This window comes from Choloepus didactylus, chromosome 12, assembly GCF_015220235.1.
Source record: "Choloepus didactylus isolate mChoDid1 chromosome 12, mChoDid1.pri, whole genome shotgun sequence".
Lineage (NCBI taxonomy): Eukaryota > Metazoa > Chordata > Mammalia > Pilosa > Megalonychidae > Choloepus > Choloepus didactylus.
In genome coordinates this window covers 643373-653664 of record NC_051318.1, presented here as the reverse complement: position 1 = coordinate 653664, position 10292 = coordinate 643373, and the positions used below count along the sequence as shown (strand labels likewise).

At 54.7% G+C, this 10292-nt stretch overlaps 1 long non-coding RNA gene across 1 annotated transcript; it reads left to right on the top strand.

The window, feature by feature from the left end:
• Positions 1-714: 714 nt before the first annotated feature.
• LOC119507133 lies at positions 715-3441 on the top strand. Its single transcript, XR_005211142.1, has 2 exons — positions 715-759; positions 2120-3441. It is a non-coding gene; the product is annotated as an uncharacterized LOC119507133 (long non-coding RNA).
• The last annotated feature ends 6851 nt before the right edge of the window (positions 3442-10292 follow it).

Below are 10292 nucleotides of genomic sequence, written 5' to 3'. Positions count from 1 at the left end.
GTTTCCAGAAACTTCATTCCCATGTGCCAAATAGTTCTCTTTTAGATTCCTGGGATGGTTCAGGCCAAAAGCCTGAAGATCTTGGTCACTGTGAATATCGTCAGGAACTAACTGATCGGAGAACGCATCTCCTGGCTGCGGGAGGAGAACCAGGGGGTGTAAGTTCAGGGCTCCCCTCGCAAAATATAAAGCGGGACTTAGGCCACGGGTAAATTCATACGATAAATAAAAGTGAAAACCACAACTGCATCTGAAAACGCAATTTACCCGACTTGACTGACTGAAATTACAGGCCCCGCTGGGTTCTGAGGGGAGATTCTGGAACACGGCGGAGACCAGCAGGGCAAACAGGAAGCCGTCTCCACGGCAACCGCCTGCTCAACTTAACTTTTTAACACATGAGGAGGTAATTACTTTGTTTTTTGTTTCCATTTCTGTAATTTTCACAGTTTACAGCGCAGGGCAGAACTCGGGGTCTGGCAGTTCCCGGCTGTTTGCTACAGGCCCATCTAAGGTCACCCGCGGGAACACCGCACCGGGTTTTTTTTTGTTTTTTTTTTTAATGAAAAGATTGAGCTGTGATTTTTTTCCCTTCCTGAAGTCGGTGGTGCAAATAAATGACAGTTGTGTGTTCACACGTGGTGTTTGCATTTCCTGCGACAGTGGCAGTGAGGTGTGCGAGAGGAGGGCGGGGACCACGGTGCCGGGAGCACTGCGCAGGGAGCCTCGGGGCGCAGAGACCACAGCGCAGGGAGCACGGTACGGGGAGCCTCAGGGTGCAGAGACCACAGCGCGGGGAGCACGGCGTGGGGAGCACGGCGCAGGGAGCCTCAGGGTGCAGGGCGCAGGGCGGGCCCCAGCGCAGCCTTTGGCCAGGGCGACCTTGGGGCACGCCCTCGGGGAGAAGCTCGTCCCCTCCGCCGCCCCATCCCCAGCCCCAGCCCAGGTCCTGCACTCTCAGCAGCAGACGGGGAGACCGAGGCGCAAGAAGGGGGGGCCTGCGGGGCGGAAGGACCCAGGGCCGAGGCCCCTGGACGGGGACCCCCAGGCACCTGGCAGGAACGCGGGGTGCTGTGCGCAGTTGATATGAGGCCCATCAGGCGTGCTGTCAGCACACAGGCCCACCGCGGAGGGAGGACGGTCGGACAGATGGACAGACGCCACCGACGCGTCCTGGAGGCGGCACGGGGACGCCTCCTGCCTCCCGTTGGGTCGCAGCTCCTCTGGGCCCGACTGGGGATTGTGTGAAAACCACAGCCCCCAGCCACGGGGGCCCGGGCGTCTCGGGTCGCGCCTGCTCCTCGTTTCCTGTTTCCTGCCACGGGTTTTATCCCTGAAGCCCCGGGCTCCGTGCAGACTTTCCGGCAGCTCTGAGCGCCCCGGCTCAGGAGCTGGAGCTGGAGCCCCTCGGCGTCGGGACCTGCGGGCTCTTCAGCTCCCCCAGGTCAGGGGCACTGTGCCGAGCACGTCTCCGCCCTCCGACCCTGCTTGCGCAGACCACCGCCGTGGGCACCCCCAGGGTCCATCCTGCCCGGCCGGGTTTGCTGGCACCGCTGGAACAAGGACCACAGACCGGGGCTGGAAGCCACAGGGTTCCCTGTGATCCCGTGGAGGTCGGGAATCCAGGGCCACAGCCCGTGGTCCCAGCGCCCTGCGGGACATCCAGGCCTTCCCTTCCCCTGCTCCATGGCGTCCCTGTCCCCCACTCCGTCCCCACCCCTCGGGGTCCCGTTCCCCCCTTTTTACCAGGACAGGCCCATTCTCACCCTTTGGCCCCATTTGCAGAGGGCTGGGGGCTGGGGCTTGACTGTCTTTTGGGGACACAGTTCAGGCTGTGGCAGCACCTTGACATTTCCAGTGCCCACCAGCAGCTTTGTGCTGGCACCTGTCGTCTCTCGCGTGAATACTGATAAGAGGAGCCCTTAACAGGTTGCATGGAACCGGGGGAAACGCACGTCCTCCGGGTGTCCTGCACTGCAGCAGGTGCTCCTTCAGCCCACCGGCCTCGGTGGGGCAACTCACCCATTCTTCTGCCACCTGCTCATCTGCAAGATGCCCCTTCCAGCCCCGATCAGGGGGCGGAATCCCGACAAAAGCTCTCAAACCCTCCTCTTCCCAGACATGTCTCCCAGGTGTCAGGTGGTGCTGCAACCTCATCGGGGGCTGCAGTTGCAGCCCTTTCTGCGCTGACGCTGGCAGTGAGCACTTCCTTCTGGTCTGGGAGGCGTGACAGGTGCAGCTCACCTGCAGCCTCCCTAACAGGTGCAGTTACCCCTGCAGCCTCTCTGACAGGTCCTGCTCACCTGCAGCCTCCTGGGGGTGGAGGTGGGCTACTTTTTCCCTTGCTGCATTCTGGGTCAGTTTGGTTTCTGTAGATTTGATTGGAAGCTCGGTGAGGACAGGTGGCCTCTCTGCTTTGCTTCCCGATGTCGTCTCCAGGTCAGGCCCTCAATGTTTCCCTGCAGCCACTCTAGCTGCAGCCTGCAGCAGCCCCCAGTGATCCAGGGGACCCCCTGCCCCGGGACAGCGTCCAGCGCAATGCCTCCAGCCTGTCTCTGAGCCTTGCTAAAGGGCTCCTTCCAGCACCCAACAGGACTGACAAACTCCTGTCCTCAACCCTGCTCTCCTGATCTTTTCTGACATGACATTAAAACTTTTGCAGAACTCGGTGAATAAATTCACACCCTTTCTCCTACATGGGACACACTTCCAGGGGTGTGACTCTCCCTGGCATCGAGGGATTGAGAAAGACTTCTTGACCGAAAGGGGGAAAAGAAATGCAAGAATATAAAGTTTTAGTGGCTGAGAGATTTCAAATAGAGTTGAGAGGTCACTCTGGAGGTTACTCTTATGCAAGCTTCAGCTGGATATTGCAAATTGCCGCTATAGGCCAAGCTCCAAGCCACAGTGTTCCCTAAAACCATCAAGAATACCCAGGGCTCTATCTAAGTCTCTATAAAAGTTTTACTTATCGGGTTTATTTTTTCAGAAACCTAAAGTCTCCAGATGGCTCCTATGCCAGATAAGCCCTGAAACCCAAGGTCCCAGTCTCTCCAAGAACATCAACCAGGTTCATTCCTCCACCCCATAAGGTCAACACCCCGTTTTCAGTACAAAGAAGTTAGAATGGTCATTGCCCAGCTTTCCCTGAAGACATAGAATGTTCAGATGAGACGGAGGAGGGGTAACTGAGAAATTGGATTTGATGAATAGTTATGACTGACTCATTATACAGACATTTCTTTTTAGTTTCTAGTGTATCAGAATAGCCAGAAGGAAATTCCTGAAACTGTTGCGCTGTCCCCCAGTACCCTTGATCTAATGATTGCAGAACTACACGCTCTCACCATGTGACTGTGACCGTGAGAACCCCGGGACGCCCCCTTTGTCCACTGTATGGGTAGACGAGTAATAAAATAATGACATGCATGAAAACAGGAACTTTTGCTGAGTCACCACAGTCAATCCAGAATACCCCTCCTTTAAACATGGGAGAATTTGTCCTCTTTTAATGTTTTAACAGTTGCATTTTGAGAGCCCCCCTGGGGTCCCAGGGACACATGCTGCCCTGAGACTGGCATCGCTGCTGAGATACAGACTCCCAGCTGCCCCCTCTTCTCTGCTATTTGCCTTCAACTGTCAGAGGCACCACTAAGAACAAACTTGAACCCTGCTTCTGCCTGGAGCAGTGCGAGACGGGGGCAGGTGTGGGGGACGGGGGAGTGGGACTGAAGGTCTAAGGGGGGGTCAGGGCGGGACGAGTGCTGGCTTCACTGAGGAGCTGTCCATCAACTGAGCAGGAGAGGGGCACGGCGGGGGGCATGGCGTGGTGGGGGGTCAGCTAGGGGCAGAGAGGGGCACTGGAAGGAAGCTGGAGGGATGGCGAGGGGCCCTGGGGGGCACGGCTGGGCCCACCCTGGGGCTGTGGGGGCTGGTGGGGGGCGGGGAGGGGCGCGGCTGGGGCTGTCAGGGTTGGTGGGGAGCACTGGGGACCAAACAAATTGGGTCTGGGGGGGTGGCTCGGGGTTTCCTGGGACCTCTGCTGGACAACTAAGCGCAGCGGCTGTCTGTGCTTTCAGGAGCAGCTCAAGGCTGGGCTGTGTCCGACAGAGAAGCAGTAAAGCCGGAGCCTTGGGGGACCCTGAGTTGCGGTCTTAGGAAGAAGCTTGGAGGAAATGAGCCTGTCAGGGAGGAGTCACGCCAGGAGTGGCTGGGGGTAGCCGGGAGGGCCTGGGGGTCCTGGAGGGGCTGGCAGTAGGTGAGGGGGGCACTGGGGAACCATTGTGGGCTCGGGGGCTTGGAGCTGTGCACCCAGAAAGGCAGTTCTTAAACCTAACCCGTTCCTGTGGTGCGGCCCCATTGTACGGGTGTGATCCTAATGCATCAGACTGGCCGTAATGCAGACTGCTGGAGCCCTTCGTGAGCAGAGTGGAGTCAGGTGAGGGGAGAAGCCGGAGAAGGTGCCGGGAGGCCCCGGGGCCCAGAGAAGCCGGAGGGGCTGCCCCAGGCATGGCCACCAGCAGCCGGCCCCAGAGCGTCCCCAGCCCTCGGGAGAAATCACCGCCTCGCTGACGCCTCGGGGTTGGCGTTCTCGCCTCAAACCTGAGAGCCAGTTGCACAGAATGCAGCAGACCCGTGGCATGGAATTTGTTTCAGCAGCTGGGAGCTGAAAGTGTTTTTCATTCACAAAGCCCTGAAGGAGGACGGTTCTGAAGGGGAGCGAGTGGCCGCTGAGCCGGCAGTAGACGGCAGGAAGGATGCGGGAGTGGGAGGCAGGGCCGGGGACTTGGGGAGCTCTAAAGCCTGAATCTCCTTTTCGTTCCCTTTGACCCACACGGAAGCAAACGCAGTCAAAAGCGCAGGCAGAGCCAGGCCCACCGTCCCTCACGTCCCTGCTTCTGTGCTCAGTTAATGTCCTTCTCGAGGTGGCACAAAGCAGGGGCCCCCGTTTCCATCAGCTCCGAAGTGTGGCCGCCTCATCTGCTTGTTCTTTTCCTTGAGTGCTCACTAAACACCAGGAGCGTGTTAGGGGCACAGATCCACTGCCGTGCGACGTGAACACACCGTGCCGTCGTGGAGCGTACGGTCTAGAGGGGCTGCCAGCAGGCGTTCTCTGCAAAGGGAAGGATTTGTAAATATTGTGGACTTGTGGCCCCGCGGTCCGTCTTGCAGGTGCTCATCCCTGCCCCTGCGGCACCAGAAGTAGCCTCAGACAACCCGCTCCTGCCTGGGCAGGGCTCTTTCCCAGGGAGGCCGAGCTCGGGGAAGCAGGGGAGGGTCGGACTCGGCCTGCAGGTCGCTGTTTTCCCCTGGTCTGGAAGGAAAGGCTCTAAGCGAGTAATCATGGCACGTGTGCTCCTCTGAAAAGGACGTGGACACGAGGAAGGAATCCCGAGCTGGTCACGTGGCCTAGAAGAAAACCCATCCTGAGCAGCTGTGTGGGCTGCAACCTGAAAATTCAATGAGGAATTAGCCAGGTTGGATGGGTATGGGGAGGAGATGGGCAGGGGGAGTTCCAAGGAGAGGGGGGCCGTGGACAGACACGCAGGCAGGGGACAGTGCCAGGGGACGTGAGCTGGCCCAGAGCACGGGTGCCCGGAGAGCCGGGCCGAGGCAGCGGGATCTGCCCTAAGCCCTGGAGAGGCTCCGTCACCCGCGTCCGCCCCGGGTGGAGGACGGAGAGCAGCGGCAGACCCAGCAGCGAGCAGGCTGTGGCCCTGTCCACACAGCACACGTGGTGGCCCCGACCGTGGGAAGAAACTATTTAGTGCTGGTCACTGTCTCCCACCAGGAAAAGCTGTGAGTAGGGCAGGGCCAGCGGGGAGCTGGCTGGGAAGGTGGCCTGAGCGCCTGCTCCTGCCCCAGCCTGCGAGGACGTGAGCCCGGCCCTCCCCGTGGGTCCAGGGCTCCCTGTGAAACGAGGGCTCCTGGCTGCACCTGCTGAAGCCCCCGCAGGCGGTGGTGATGCTTCCGAGCACCTTGGGACGCTCCCTCTGAAAGCGGCAGGCGGACTGGGCCCCCTGGTTGTCCAAATGTCAGCGGATCTGATTTGGCATCTCAGAACATCTAGCAGAAGACAGCGCCTTCTTTCTGAACGATTCCCAAAGATGGCTTCACAGAGAGAAACAGAATAAGCTGTTATTTCAAAATATTTTACAGAGTTCTGAGAGGGATACAATGATTTCAAAAAGTCTGGGAGTTTTAATGCTGGGAAAAGCTAGATCCTGAAATATTATTTGCATTTCCACTAAGCATTAAGTTGGGTAAAGTCTCAGGAGGAGAAAAAAGAAGAATCAACAAATCCCTTTGCCTTTGGAGTAACTAATAAAAAATTATTCAATGATCACTTTCTTTGGAGGAAAACAAAAGGTGCTAACAGAGTGGATTTGTATTTAAAGCAAGTTACAAGTGGTTCCTAGAGCCAGAGGGGTAAAATAAAGGCTGGCAGGTGAGCTTCTCGCAGAATAAAATCCCATTTCAAGGGCAGGGCTGAGCTGAGCCTGTGTCTGCCTCTCCCAGGCCCCCCAGGTGAGCCCTGAGCTCCCGCGCGGTCTCTCAGGACTCAGCCGGGCCCAGGACACTCGTGGCCCACACGGCGAGGGCAGCGAAGAGGACGGTCGCCCACCGCTGCCCCCTGCGCCTTACCCAGGTGACTGCCGGTCACCCACTTTCCCGTGAAAAGCCCGGCTGCCCCGCAGCTGCCTCTGGCCTCCCGACGGGAGAGCGGCCTCTGTGGAGCCAGCATGCAAAGCAACAACGGGGCTTTGTTGGACGTTGGCTGCCGCTTTCTCCAGAGGCCCCCACGGACGCCCCTAGGACACTTTTGACCCACCTTGGTGGGGTTTCAGGCAGATTCCCTGTAATGACTTGCAGCTGCGACTGTCATTCTGCCATGGGGGAAACTGTCAGCAGGACAAGAATAGTAGCAGTCTGTCATACCCTGCTCTTGACGTGCTCATCTAAAATGTTAATTAAGGAGTTGCTAGGCACAGAACGAAAATAAAAGTCAAGAAAAGTAGCAAAGGCAAAAAGTGCAATTGTGGTAGCATTAAAATGCAAAATCTGTTTTGCTGCATTGCACATGAGCCCTGCTCTGCTGGTTTCTGCTGTAAACATCTTGTAACCAGCAAACGAGGAGGCAGTGATGAACAAATGAAAGGAAAATTCTGTAGACACATGATTTTCTTTTCTGTTTAAAATCTATTTCTAAAGTTACCCACTTAAATAGGTTCTGTTTTGATGAAGCCATTAGTAACTGAAACTGTGCTTTTATTTCACACATTTCTTTGAGTTTCCTTTGTTTTGCATTTCACAATAGAGAGACCAACTCAGCAAAACTCTCGTGAGTCAGTACCTTAGGTGAATTCACAGGACCTTAATGTTTTTAATTAACTTTTAAAATGAAATGTGATCAGAAGGTTTTAAATTGTTTTAAGTTGTCAATTAGTATTGCCGGACAAATCAATACTTTAAGAATAATGTCAGAATATGAAATCTGAAGACTATTATTTCTTAGTCTAGTTTAATAAAAATACACATTTACCTAAGGATTTACATAGTGGGTATCTTTTATATTTTAAGTTCATTACTTATTTCCAGAATCATGAAGCTGCTGTAGAGTATTGGAAGTTTACTTACTTAGGCCATGGATTTGCTTATTTATTTAACAAACATCTTATTCCCAGGCTCCCGGCTCTGTCTCTGGCTGGGAAGGAGCTATTGCAGACACAGCAAATCCTGGATGAAATTGGAATTTGGCTTTTAACCTTTGCTGAAAGGATGACATTTCAACCATTTTAAGAATGTGTTAGCTAGAGGAAGTGAACTAGACAGGATCAATGGAGCTGGAGAGAAAGAAAATCACAGCAGATGAGGGAAATGAAGGATGCAATGAGCAATTATTGATCAACTACTATACATAAGGCACTGGGTTAGGTGCTGTACAGAATAAAATAATAAAGGTTAAGAAAATGCAATATTTATTCTCAAAGGCCTCGAGATGTTGTTGGAGATACAGGAATCCTGCAGTGAAACACAAGCAAATAACTCTAGAGTGTCTGTAGTCATGCCGTGCGTATCTCAGGCATCGTAGGAATTCTGAAGAGAAGATGCCCCCGGGGGCTCGGGTAGACGGGGGTGAAAGTCGGAGTCGGCACATCGGAGGATTCAGACGAGCAGACAAGAAAGGGCAGGTGTTCTGCTTGGGCCTCTGGCTTTGTCCTTGCAAGGAAACAATCTGACAGGCAGCGCGTCTTTGGCACGTCATGGGGGCCGTCGGGGGGCCTGGCTGCGTGACCGTCCCTGAGATGCGGCCGGGGCTGGGTGGAGGGTGGGGACACCTGTCCTCCCAGCGAGTGAGGGATGCTCGGGCTGGCGATGGTCCCAGGGGACACGTGGAGGAGTAGCCTGTTGGGCAGGGTGGGACGTGGCTGCAGCCGCCACAGCCCGGGGGCTTGAGAAAACCGCGGTGGGAACCGCCATCTACCCCGGGCCCCTTCCGGGCAGATTTAGTCTAAAGGGCACCTAAAGGCCCCTGTGAGTCTCCCGTCTTGTCTCACTGACCGCCCACTCCTTTGCTGCCCCCAAGAAGCAGTTTCAGACCCGTAGCCTGAGTGTGGCCGGCTAGTGGGTGACACAGGGCTGAGCCCCCGCCCCCGGTGCCCTGAGCTCTCCCACTGCAGGGGTCTGTTCAGCCACCAGGGCTCCGGTGGGGTCAGGAGATGCCGCTTCTATTAACTCAGAGACAAGCTGTGAGGGGCAGGTGCCAGCTCTCTTCTTTTCTCTAGCAGTTTGATTACAGATGTATAGGACATTTCCATTGTCTTAAAAAAGTGTTATTCAAACTTTTTCATTCCACACATCCATCAACAACATAATTGGCATCCCCTTCAAATAGGTGTACTTATTTATGGGTACATAATCGTATTTTAGTGGCAGCAAAAAGAATAAATAGGCTTTGTCATTTTTAAAATCTTGGTGTCCCAGAGTATGACACTGTTATTTGAAGTTCAGGATATAAGTGGGTTTATTCCCATATGCAGAGATGCCCCCCACATAAGCAGAGCCAGGTTGGGGGGTGCACGGGGCACCTGCACCCAAGGAATCCAGCCACTGCGCAGCTGCGTGAAGGGTTAGGTTCATTTTCCTTCTTCCCCAGTGCCGCTCAGATGTTGTTTCAATGAATCAGAAGTGGTTTTACGTTCATACTTTTAACAAATAGGTTAAAAAAAAACCCACTGAAACTCTTCTTTTGGAGGATTTTTAAACACGTGAGACAACAGTTTCCGGGTTTCCTGTGCGTTGTGGGTTTTGAAGGTGGCCCGCTCTCTGTCACCAGGATAATGGAACAATGGGGACATTTCGAGACACTGGCTTCCACAGCAGAGCTTCTGCCAGGAGGGGTGGGGTTTGTTCTCCGAGAAGTGAAGGGAAAGGCACATTTATGGCCAACAGGAGTGCGCACTAGAAGGAGAGGCGCACGCTCTCGACTTTCTCACCGATCACCTGTGCTGTACTGCCAGCATCACAGCGACTGCTGCCTGCTTGTAATGCATAGAACTCTTTTAAAGCCAGTGACGAGTTTGGGAGGAGTAGTTTAGTTAGAACTGAATAACGGGTTCACTTAACCGCGGCAGGCGGCAGGGGGCACGGGCCGAGGGGATGGGGGCTGAGAAAGGGGCTGGGGTTAGATCACATATCGGTAAGTGTCATTGGGCTCATCTTTTTATATCCGAAAGATAAGTAACTCTGGAAGTTCTTACGAGCATCGCTCATGCCCCGTGGGAGTCTGCATGCCCCTCGTGGGCACACTGAGGAGAGGGTGGGAGGCTGGGACAACTCCCCTTGCCGTGGAGCCTGGCATTTTAATTTCCCGCCTTTTTGCCCGCAACTGCGTGCTGTCGGACTTTGGGGGGCGTCTCGTGCAGACACCACCTTTCCCAGCCCTCTGCTCTTCCTTGCTGGTCCTGACACCAGGAGGACCCGGGGCCGAGCTTTGCCGACACCCCCTCGCTGGTGCCGATGGGGACCCCCGAGATGCCAACATCTGGAGTGTGCTTTGGAGGAAAACGAGTAACCACAATCAAAGTTCAGTTGAAACGATGACATGATCCAAATGGAATACCCCGGTTGACATTTATTCTCTTCAGAACTTTTTCTACTTTTATGATTTTTAATTTCAAAATCATTTTCAGCCAAATGTTCCTGCTCTGAACTATTTGAAATATTGAGGCGTTGGAAACAACCTTTAAATTGCTACACGCTTTCCCAATGACAAACTCCACACAACACAA